We start from the raw sequence: 13,556 nt of genomic DNA on the forward strand, positions 1-13,556 counted from the left end.
AACATATATGAACCCAACATAGGAGTACCAACATACATAAAGCAATTATTGACTGACATAAAAAGAGAGATCAATAGTAACACACTCATAGTAGGAGATTTTAACATCCCCTTGACACCAATGGATAGCTATTACAGGCAAAAAATCAACAAAGGAAACAATGGACCTAAAAGACACACTAGACAAGATTGATTTAATAGATATTTTCCAGATCATTTTACCCCAAAGTAGCAAAATATACATTCTTCTCAAGTGCACGTGGAACATTTTCCAGGATAGACCACATGTTAGGACACAAAGCAAGTCTCAATAAATTTAAGAAGATTAAAATAACATCAACCATCTTCTCCAATCACCATGGTATAAAACTAGAAATCAACAATAATAATTAAAAAATAAACAAATGAGACTACGTCAAACTAAAAGTTTTTGCACAGCAAAGGAAACCATCAACAAAACGAAAAGACACCAACTGATTAGGAGAAGATATTTGCTAAGGATACATCTGAAAAGAGGTTGATATCCAAAATATATAAAGAACTCATGCAACTTAACAACAACAAAAAATCCAATTAAAAAATGGGCAGTAAACCTGAACAGATACCTCTCCAAAGAGGAAATACAAATGGCCAATAGACATATGAAAAGATGCTCAAGGTCACTAATCATCAGAGAAATGCAAATTAAAACCACAATAAGATATCATCTCAAACTCGTCAGAGTGGTTATCATCAATAAATCAAAGAACAACAAGTGTTGGTGAGGATGCAGAGAAAAAGGAACCGTCATACACTCTTGCTGAGATTGCAAATTGGTACAGCCACTATGGAAAACAGTCTGGAGTTTCCTCAAAAAATTAAAAATGGATAAAACTTTTGACCTAACAATTGCACTTCTAGATATTTATCCAAAGAAAACCAAAACAATAATTCGTAAAGATCTGTGCACCCTAATATTCATGGCAGCAAGAATTTATTTATCCTAAGGTGAGCCAATAAGAGAAAGGGAAGATATATTTGAATTATAAAATAATGTAAAAACAGCTGTTTAAAACAACCTTAATAAAATATTTATATATATTCAGACTAGCATTTTGGTATCTCTTCCCACTCAAGTAATTTTTTATTTGCTTAAATAACCTGGTAACAAAATCCCTTCATGTACAGATGATGCACCATGGGTCTTGGTTGTAGAACCTGTAGTAGCTACAGAAAAGGTAAGATCTCACCATATGTGATGCTAGTGGATAACTTATAACCTCAGATAAGAAGATCCTATTAGAAAACTTGGAAATAAAATATAATCATTGAAATTTAAAAAATAAAGAGATATAAATAATAAAGTCCTATTTTATAAGAAAATACACATTCTCATTTATAGTAAGACAATATAAATGTAAACTGAAATAGTAAGACAATATAAATGTAAACTGAAATACTCATCAGATGGAAAAATAAAACTAATGACTTGTTTGGTTAGCGTTCGTGAAAATAGGCACTGTCACATAGTGGATGACACAATACATGAGGATTGAGCAGTGTATCTCAAAATATAAATGTACAAACCCTGATATGGCAATACTACTACTACTAATTGCTAATGCATACAAGATATTTACTAACTTCTAGACAATGATTTAACTGCAAAGAACTAGCACATCTATTTATACCTATTAAGTTGATAGTATTTTTGTTCCCATTAACATAAGAATTAACTGATGCTCAAAAGAAAAAAATATCCAAAGTTGTATCAATCCATACAATAAATATCACATAGCAATGAAAATAAGTGATAAAATACTTTACATTCTGATAAGAATAATCTCTAAAATATGTAAACTAAAATAATAAAAAATAACAACTTAAGAAAGACTATCTTTGAACATATTTGCATATAAATGTATAAATTATCTCTAGAAGATGACTTGGATAAATGGAAGAAATTTAGGGGGTAGATATTTTAAGAATATCTTTAGTAGTTTTATATTTAGAACCATGTAGATATTAGCTAAAAACCATTAAGTAAATGAAAATGAAAACAGCTCTCATAATTTTTTATCATTCTCTTGCTATTCATCATGATTTTATTATATACATATGAATCCTTAAAGTATTACTCTGTTTTGAATTTTGGATGTTCTTTAAATGATGTGACAGAAACTGCTAACTGCTCCACTCTTTTTTTTTTTAATAACGACCCCTCACCACCACATGCACGCACACCATCCCTAAGTACAAATAGAACATAGAGACCACATTTGTAAATCTCCCTTACAGCTCCCAGGGACTATGGAACTAGTTTCTCACCAGTGAAATGTGACTGAATTGTTATGTGTGACTTCCAACATTAAGAGAAAATCACTTATTCTCTATTCACTATCTTTTACTTTTTCTAGATGAAAAAAGACTAAAGAGCATATGTTATGTTATGATTGCATAACAATTTAGAAGTATAACTGGAGGTATAACTGTAAGCTCCTCTCTCTGCACTAGTAGTAAGTGAGAAATAAATTTCAAGAGTTCAAGTCATTATATTTTTGAATCTCTTTGTTTCAGAAGCATAGGCTATGCCCTAATATTAAGAGTATTCTAATACATTCTTCTATTACCTTTCTTTTGATTCTACATTACATTGTGAGATTTATTCATGCGTGTACCTATAGTTTATTCATTTTTCCTGCTTCATAGAAGTACCATGTTGTACAATTAAAAAATACATGTATGGAAAATAATATCATAACTTTCAAGTAATTCATGAGTTACAGAAAGATACACAGTGAGATTTATAATATATTTATAAATAATGATAAATAATAACAAATTTCAAGATCTCTGAGATGCAAACTAAGTGTTACTTAGGGCTATGTATAACCTTATTATTATATGAAAAATATTGAAAATAAATTAAATTTTCATTTTATGTGGTAAATATAAGAAAAATAAAAGTAAATTGAACCAAAGTAAAGTCAATGTTAAAAGTAATGAAAGAATGAAAAATCAGCAATTACTCACAAAACCTTTAAAAAGCATAAATCAGTGAACATATTGTAAGGTGTCTGATCAGAGAAAAAGAGAAAAAGTGATAGAGAATAAAGAGGGATGGAGGAAGGAGGAAATGAAAATCTGGTGATACAGTTAACCCTTGTGAACATTAAAAATTGAAAATAATTATACTCTCTTACAAATTAATACATGGACTTAAGCTAAGATAAAATTATAAAAAGTCTATATTTTAAATGTATTCATTGTTGACAATATACAAGTAGCAATATTAGAAATAAAAATATCTACCTGTTTTAATTAGTGTGATTTATATAGAATCACTGTCTCACATAAAGCAATTGCTCAGTAAATACACATAGAATAACTGAATGCAAGATTGAACAATAATGCTTCAATGTTTGTAAGTTAAATATTACAAAAAAGTAACTGGAATTTTTGTTGTTATTGTAGTTATTGGTATACTTTAATCCAAATAATATTATGTTAACTGCATCCATGCATTTTTGCTATTGTTCATCTCCTTATTTTTGTTCTATTTCTCATTCAATTCCCCATTGTTCTATTTCAGCTGCTCTAGCAATGAATAAATCACAGTGAAAGCTAGCCCTTAGGGATTTGGCAACCTTAAAAAAATTAAATGAAAAATAAAAATTATGAAGCTGTCATTTTGAGCTTTTTACAGCAGCATTTTGATTACAGATGTGAAGACAAACCACAGGCAGCTGAATTATTTCTTCATTATTTTTCAACCATATGTATATGAAGAAACATTTTATTCTGATATCTGCCAATCTTGCCAACACACTCAATTCATAATTTTTTTAAAATCCAAAAACAGTGGTTTTCTTGCTTTTTTTGTAATGATATTATATATGACTGCTTCATGTTTGTATCTTCTTAAAAACAGGATAGGTATAAAGCTAGCTAATGCAAAGATGAGGAAAAAATATGAAAATTAAGGAGAAATAATGGGGCACACAGAAATTTATTTTGTCAGAAGGCAGTTGCACTGAGGCCTGATTGGGAAAACATTATTCAATTGTTTCCAAGTCACCACAGAGTAAAATTCAACGCTACAGGTTGTTTTTTTTTTTGCTCCTTAATTTGCCTAAGTAAATCTGTTCACTTAATTTGTACTAGAGGAAAGTGAATTGCATGTCAGTAGGAGGATATTTGCATTCCCTGATGGGGAAAATAATTGCGATTGAAATATAAATTTGAAGGAAGTTATAAAATTTCCTTTCAAAAGGTCACATTTCTGGCAAGTTACCAGATTACTATGACATGTATATATATATATATATATACACACACACATATATATATATATACATATATATATGTATATATATATATACACACACACACACACACACACATATATATGTATATATATGTATGTACATATATAAACACACATATATATACACATGCACACATATATATGTATATATATTTTTCGAAAAAATTAAATAAGCAATATGACTAATATATATATATTATACTTCATTATATATGTAAAACTCATCATTAACTAAAGGAATTTTCTTGATTTAAAAGAGTAAGCATTATAAAGGATAGAAAAGATGATCAGAGCTAAATTTGATGATAGTTTTGAAAACTGTCTCTATTTCTAGCTGGAAACTCAGGATCTACAGGTGATTTCCAGAGGTTCTATAAAAATATTTCAAATCACGTGTACCTTTTATCTAAGTATATGCCCATGTGTATTTTGGGAGCAGAGGATTTGCAGTTATCCTCATATTTTCTGTAATCCAAAGTTGATATCTAACAACAGAACCACGGCAATATCTAGTAAAGCAAGAAAATAAAGAAAAATTTAGATTAAGGAAACTGAAGAGGTGCAAAGAATTTTCTTTAATCTAGCATCTGCAAAATATCCATTGGCAAAGAAAACTATTGCTGGAATATTTTATGCACACCAAAATAGCTTTTTTCATGGTAATTTGACATTATGTTATCAAAAACATAAAATTATTGGGATATAATGTTTGGTTGATCATTTGGAAGCTATTTATCAAATAAGTAAAAGGAGTTCATTTCAAATAGACCCAATAAAATATATTCTTTCTTAATGTCTTATTAGAGAGGAGTCAATAAAATAAATGTTTTCAATCATCGCATATTAATCTTAGTATTTTTTTTTAATATGATTTGTTTTGAATAAGCAAACAAGCCAGCAATTGGAGATTCATGTGACCTTTAAAATGTCAATCCATTTCACAACAGCAGGCTGGCAGAAGATAATGGAGCAGCTTAAGAACACATGTATACACACACATACATTGTATAGACATTACACATACAATTTTTCTTCTAAGTTAAAAATAGTTTTTTTAGTTGTATTACAAAAGTACAATACTATAATTTCTCTTTCTCCTAAGATTGATTCCAAGAGCAAAATATTTACATTTAACAGTAGAACAAGTGAGAAGAAAATAAACATGTATTCATTTCTTTTTCTTTTTCTCTCTTGTACAGAAACTGCCTTTTCTCCTGCTTATTTCATATGCCTTTTTCTCTTTCGTTAAGCTATGGAGAAAGACAGGCTATTTATCTTAAAATTGACCAACGATGAATTTTGGTAACAGCTGTCAAACAAGCTTGGTGAAGAAACATGTTTAGTGGCTAAGTATTTTCATCATTCTATCACTCTACTTGCATTTGGCATGGAGAGATATTACCTATGCCAATAACTAGGATCAATTAAGGAATCATTGATAAAAAAGGAATAATCAGAATAATTTATTCTCAACCTTCAAATGAATTTTTCTTCCCTGGTCTGAATTTTAAGAAGAAAAAGAATGCAATTATCTATTTTGTATCAATACTGTTTTATTCTAACATTAAACATGTAATTTTAAAATAATTTATACTTTCTATTTCTTTATTCTTACTGAATGAGTCAAACTGCTTTTTTGAATAAAGTTTGAAACATATATGCATTTTTAAATACCTAAGGATAATTTGTCCTAGAAGACTGAAAACTGCTTATGAGAAAATGGGGTCTGTTAATGTCTCATATGTTTTATTGAACATTAATGAATTAAAAACCCCGCTTTCCCCAATACATTACATGTGTAAGGAAAAAATATATTAATCAATTTATCAATAGTTAGAGTGATTCAAAATGACTGCTTACATTATTAGTTTTTTTTCTTTGTAGTAATTATCTGACATTAAAATAAGCCAACTGGTACAATGATGTTATTAGGCAGAAAGTATATTCATAATATTTGAAGTAGATATACAAATATGATTATAATATCTGGAGGCACTGGATGATAGTACAAATTATACTTTTCAGTTTTAGATAAACATTTAACACAAAGATGATTAATTATGCCAAATCAAACAAAATTACCTTATTTTTCATTTGGAAAAGCACTAAACCATTTGTTCTAAAATTTTATAGTAGGCTTTTAAGTAACTTCTTTCTCCATTTAAATTTTCTATACAATAGTAAATATGTATGCTATAAATTTGGAAAAGCATAAAACAAAAGTTTATTTTTTTTAAAAGGACGGACAACCATTTTCAAACTATTAAATTCTTAATCTTGACAATCCATAAAACAAACTCAAAAAGCTCTTTCGTTTAGGAATAGATATACTGAAACTAGATATCAATGTTTTAGCATAGAACTCTTAAGTACTTGTGGTAGATTATCGTTTCCTTGATGAAATTTAAGACTCCATCTGTTGAGCTTTATGTGCAAATTTTGTAACAAGTTTTGGATGCAATAATATAAAATAAAATAGATGTAGCAACAAATCATATTTCTGAAAGTGAAGACAGATTATATGACATATGTTTAAAAATGTAAGAATTTTTTTTATAACAATGTACTTAAAAAAGGATGTTAAAATTTCTTTGTGAAAAGTACCATGCCTCATTCATTTTCGTAGACCATAACAGAGTGCAGAGCACAATAAAAGACCCAAATAGTTTTGATAATGTAAAAAAAAAAAAAAAGCAGAAAAAAATGTTTTTAAATTAATATCATTTGCTCAACACCAATCACTCTTTCCAGAAAAATTGGTGGACTAAAACAGGTAATTAATTATCATAGTGATTTGGCAACTATATCTATATCTACTTAGAGAAAGAGAGAAACTGATTTTGTTTTTAATCTTAATCATCTATTTCCATGTGTCCATGGTTTTTAGACAAGTTTAATGATGTATTTAACTAGTAATCTAGAAGCTGCCTAAATACATTGTAAAAATGATTTAAATAAATATATTGAAAACTCACATATTACAAAATAAAATGGAACATATTATTATATCATACCACTTCTAAATGATCTTTTTAATCTGATTACCCCATCATGCTCTCTCAAAGGAACTTATAATTCCTTCCTGATCCTTGACACTATAATAAGACCTCACTTAACATCATTAATAGGTTCTTGGAAACTGAGATTTGAAATGAAATGACTATAATAAAACCAATTTTACCCTAGGCTAATTGACATAAACAATAGTTAAGTTCCTATGGCATATTTCTGGTCACAAGAACATCATCAAAGACTTACATGAAGACCCAAAACGCTTCTAATATTAAACATTGAAATAAATGTGAGCTATACATACATTTAAGAAAGATTAATAAAAGCAAGTAAGGTAATTATTTTCCAACTCACTTATTCAAGTTCAAGGTGAGGTTTTCTGGAGGCTCTCACAGCAACTCAGGGTACAAGGTGGAACCTAACCCTGGCCCAGATGCCCTTTCATCACAGTGGACACTCACATGCACACCCACACTCACTCAGACTAGGACAATTTAGACATGTCAATTAACCTCGCATACACATCTTCGTGGGGTAGGAGAAAACCAGAGTACCTGGAAAGGAGCCACGAATGTAGACAGGGAACTTGCAAAATTCACACAGACAATGGCCCCTGCCTGGAATTGAGTTTTTCTCATCAACATTATAATGAAACAACCTTGAATGAAATAATATTCAAGAACCTACTGTACTTCATCAAAGTCATTCTCCCCATTAGTCTTTAAATCCCATAGCAGTGGGGATTATGTCTATACTGCTCATGAGTTTATCTTCTGATAATTACAACTGTTTCCTGGTAATTATACTGCAGTGTCATGTGAATGCAAATCTGAAATTAGTGATAACACAGAATAAACACAGAAAACTCAGATTGGAATTTGAGGGATTAGAGTTGCTGAATAAAGACAGTTATAGAATAGTTTAAATAATTTTTCAAGAAAAGACTGCATTACTATATTTTTTTTTCTTGCCTTGTGACATGGCTTTAATTTTTTTGCTGACTGTTAGGCATGTTGTATTACATAATCAAGAAAATGAGATACAAGGTCTTTAATGGTAGACTTTATGTTGTTAGAAGTTATGTTGTTAGAAATGTTTTTTAACATTTGCTATAGATATGGGTGCTTGAAGTTTGAGATATGGGGGTACTCACTTTTGTCTTTCCTCTTTGGGATTCACCATAAATAGAGCAATTCTATGTCTTGTGTTTCACCTGTAATTAATTATTACTATGCTGCAGGTTTGATGGTGTAGTAACAAAATGTAGAGGAAGAAGCTCCTATAACCTTCTGAATGAATTTCAGTCCCTGGCTGTAGTTTTCCCAGTATATTTCTTTGAATCCTCGTGCCCTGTTCATTGTTTTTTGTTTGTTTGTTTGTTTGCTTGTTTGTTTTTCTACCTCTATAGGTGAGACAGGCTAGAAGGTTTCAAGTGTAAAGGAATCTCTTCCCCTTGCTGTGATAAGTTTTCTGACAAAGGTCCTTAGCTTGGGAAGTAGGGATTTGTTACAGAAGAGTCCCTGGCTGTGTTGTACCATGGTCACTCCTGCTACCTTCTAAGGCTATGAGATCATCTTTCTTGAATTCTAACTGTGTAGCATTCTTACAGAGAAAGCTCATGAAAATGCTGAGTGGAGGTGCTAAATCTGTGCCACCCCAAGAGTTTCTCACTCTTACACTGTCCATGCTCAGCTTTCAGCAATTTAAGTGTCCCTACAAGTTTATATCTCCTAAGATGTATGCTATAGATAAGCAGACCTCAGCTGTGACTCTGGATTTGCCAGGCATTTCAGAATTTGGAGTAATGATTTGCCCTGCACCCTCAGTTCTCTAGTGGATCCAATAAAAACCACTGATTTTCAGGTTTTCAGTCATTTCTTATTGTAATGACAGGAGCGATAATTTAAAACATCTTTACATGCAAGAACTGAAATCAGCAGTCTCTCTGCCAGTGTTTTAAATTACATTTTAGTTTTTTGTTAGAGGAAAACATTTCTGTAAAGTAATTGGATGTGTACTATGAAGTAAATTTTTAGTTGTGGAGGAGGGATGAAACCCTACATTCTATTTTATTTTTATTTCTATCTAGTTCATCTGATATATACATAAGTTGGAGCACGGGAACACTTGTGGACAGCTATTCTGATTGCCATAAAGGGATTCTGTTAGTGACTTCTTCCACATTTCAGGAACAGATGCAATAACAACACTCTAAACAGCAGAAAAAGTGATAAATATATATTTCTATGCATGTCTCGATTACTTGTTATTCTGCTGAACAAATTACATTTTGCATGTCATGTGACTATTCTTTGACCCAGGGGAACTGCTTTTGCATTGTGAATCTTGTGTGAGCTATAGAGTATTTAGGAAAAAAGGGTTAGGGAAGAACTTTAAGAAGTGCATTCCCTTCAAGCAACTATAATCAACATGTATCTCTTTAGATAACCTGCCCCACTTGCCTTTACACTGGTACTCTAAATTAAGGTTCAGTAATACATTATACAGTGTTTTCAATTACTTAAATGTTATCACCGCTCTTAGGAGTAAACCCATATATTTCTATAAAAAAGGAAAAACTTCTGATGAAAGTAAGAAGCCTTCTTAAAAACATTTAAGATCTTGAATTAAACTATAAAAGAGATAAATGTAAGACAAGATTGATCTGTGTTCTGTATCCAACACAAATTGTGAATGTATAGTGCATTTTGAAGTGATAAAGGATAAAGATGGTTTTGAAATGGAATCTTAAAAAGGGCCTGCAGAAAAACATTTGCAGGATTTATACCTCTATTTGTATGTGAGGGGGGTGGTGTGTGCAAATGCTGTGCATGTGTGGCTATGAGGGTATTGTCAAACTAAGGCACTAATATTTAAGTATGCAGTTGAATCAAGGAATTCTGTGGTAGCAAAAGATAATCAAGAATAGAGGTAACATTTTTGATCATTTAAACCAGCATATTTGAAGTAGTATAGCATTAAATTAGCCAGCATATTTGTATTTAGGGTGAAGATGCCAATGAGCACAGAGGCCAAATATATCTCACAAACGAGTTTTTTGCTATAGTATTTAAGAACCTATTAACTCATTGTCCAATTGTAAATAAGAAAATGTTTTATATAAATATTTCAATGTCCATATTTTCCTGTGAAGTAGATGACCAAAATTACATGCAGATAATTGACTAGACATGCTTTGCAGCTGACTTCTTTAAACGTGGCATATGTTCTCCAGGGTATCACCATAAAATCCAAATCTGTTTTATACATCAATTGCATTTTCTAGTCACCTGTAAGTAACCATGTTTGTGTGCTCTGATATGAGCATACCCACAGAATAAAACTTCATAAACTTAAACATTAAAAGAATTGCCATATTTCCCATTATAAACACTTAATTTATATCACTGGAGTTCAGATAGATTGGTATGCAACAGACTTTGAAAGTGAGGGAGAGTAGATAAGGGTAAAGGGGGTCAAATATATGGTGACGAAAGGAAATTTGTCTTTGGGTAGTAAACGTACAATACAATGTACATGCGACATATTATTGAATTGTACACTTGAAACATATATATTTTGTTAACAAATGTTACTCCAATAAATTTAATTTTAAAAAGTGTTCTTTTTAGTGCCTTCCTTATAATTTATTGTTATAATGTTATTATATTATAGTATAGTATATAATAGTATGTTAATGCAATTATGGGCCATATTATTTTTCTCTATTCATTCACAATACAGCCCTCTATTTCTGACAAAATGGATGACTTGCTTCTCCTTTTCTAAATCTACTGTTCTCACCAACTGGACTACTTAAACATGCATCTCTTTCATAGCTATGAAATAGATCCTGAGCACTCAAGAGTCAGCCTAAATGGTACATTTTATGTACTGCTTTCACAGAAACATTTATCTCAATAACTATACACTCTTAAATAAACCTACCGAGAAATACCCTTTTATTTTTTACACATTAAATTTGACTTGTAATTAATAATGTGAATTTTCAAAGTTCCCAAATAGGGTTTCGAGCTTCTAGAGAGAGATGATTTTCTTTAAGATTATGTTTTTAGGGACGTTTTAGGATCATAGTAAAATTGACAAGAAGGTACAGAGATTTCTCATATTCACTCTGCTCCCACACATGCATAGCCTCTCCTGTTATCAATAATCCCCAACAGAATGGTATATTTGTTACAATTGTTGAACTTATGCTGATATCTCATAATCACTCAAAGTCCATAGTTTACTGCAATTTATTCCTGATGTTGTACATTCTATGTTCTTGGACAAATATATAATAATGTGTATCCATAATTATATTGTCACACAAAATATTTTCACTGCCCTATCAATCCTCTGTGCTCTGCTTATTCACTCCTTCCCCAACCCAGTGAACCACAGAACTTATTGTTTCCATGGTTTTTGCTTTTCCAGAATGTTATATGTTTGGAATCATGTAGCATATAGACTTTTCAGATTGATTTCTTTCAATTAGCAATATGTATTTAAGGTTATTCCATGTCTTTTCATGTCTTGATAGTTTTTTCTTCTCGATAGTTCATCTCTTTATAGTTTGATTTGAAGTCAGGTAGTGTTAGTCCTCAACTTTGTTCTTCTCCTTCTACACTGTGTTGCCTCTTTGGGATCTTTTGTTTCTCAACATAAAATGTAGAATTACTCTGTTTCTATGTACAAAATAATTTGCCGAGATTTTGATTTGGATTACATTGAATCTATAGATCAAGTTAGGAAGAACTGACATCTTGATAATATTGAGTCTTCCTGTGTTTGAAGATAGAATATCGCCCCATTTATTTAGTTCTTTGATTTCACTCAGAGTTCTATAGTTACCCTCATGTAACTATAGAATAGTTACATGAGGGTAACTATAAATACTTAACTATAGAATAGTTACATGAGGGTAACTATAAATACTGTACATATTTTTTTTAGATTATACCTAAGTAACAAATATGTAAATACTGTGCATATATTTTTTAGATTATACCTAAGTATCATTAAGGGTAGATCTCATGCTATGTATATTTTACCACAATAAAAATAAATGACAAAACCAGGAACTGATTTCTGAGAAATAAGGAAAGGCTAGTGACTTTTCTTTTATTTCTCTGCATTTAATAGGAAAGACAAATTCTAAAGAAAAAAAAAGTGAACTTTAAATTTGTTTCTGTAATAAAGTACATTTACCTATGCATATAAGACCAAAAAATAACTGAGTTTTCCTGTAGCTAGATAATATGCTAATAGCTAATACTTATTGAATGTTTGTCATTTGCCAAACCCTCTTCTAAATGCTTTACATGTACCTCCAACTTATGAATTGAGACTATTATTATCTCTAACTTAAGTATGTAGAAACCTATGTCTTCTCAAGGTTTACAAGCTTGCTCAAGTACACATAAGTAACAATTAGATGAAGTCTATTTCTGGAATTGGTGCATGAGGACTCCACTATCCTACTTTTTGTGGTTCTCAAAAATCTATAATTTTAAATCATTTATACTGGATAAAAAAATCACATCATAGTTTAATTGATTAAAATATTTCATAGGGGAGTACTTTCACACACCACAAGGGTTGATGAAAATTAACTGATATACAGGTTTCTGAATATGGCTCTCTAAAAAATAATAATAATATTATACTCCTATAAACTCCTGTAATATAATACAAAAAGATCTAAGGCCTAAAACTATGTTATGTGGTGTTAATGAACAAACTGGCTACTGTAATATTTCTCAGTGACACTTTTCCAGCCTTTTTCAATATCTTTGATTTTCTTTGTAGAAGAAAAATCTATTTCTCAAAAAACTATTTCTTTCAAATGTCCTCTATATTTTTAATATATTGTTTAATCATATTTAGTTATAGTTTCTTTTTTTCTCACCTCCTGCAAATCTAAAATCACAAACACTAAATAAATATTAAGATAATCTCACTCTACCCTTTCTGAAATACTTAATGAATCCTAAAGTTATCATTAAATTATGCTCTTCAGTCAAGTCAAGAGTACATTTCACTTGCAACCATCTGTTTAAGAAGAATGGGCAAGGAGGGGTACATGGTATAGACCTGTCCTTTAAAAATGGGTGTTTCATTCGTATTTTGTACTAGGGTCAAGTAATCCTGTTTTGATACAGAATTTCTCCCCTTCTATTGAGACGAGCTTTTCATTAAAGATAACTACCCCCCAAAAATATCCAAGCAACTTA

Source organism: Pteropus vampyrus, unplaced genomic scaffold, assembly GCF_000151845.1.
Source record: "Pteropus vampyrus isolate Shadow unplaced genomic scaffold, Pvam_2.0 Scaffold21, whole genome shotgun sequence".
NCBI lineage: Eukaryota > Metazoa > Chordata > Mammalia > Chiroptera > Pteropodidae > Pteropus > Pteropus vampyrus.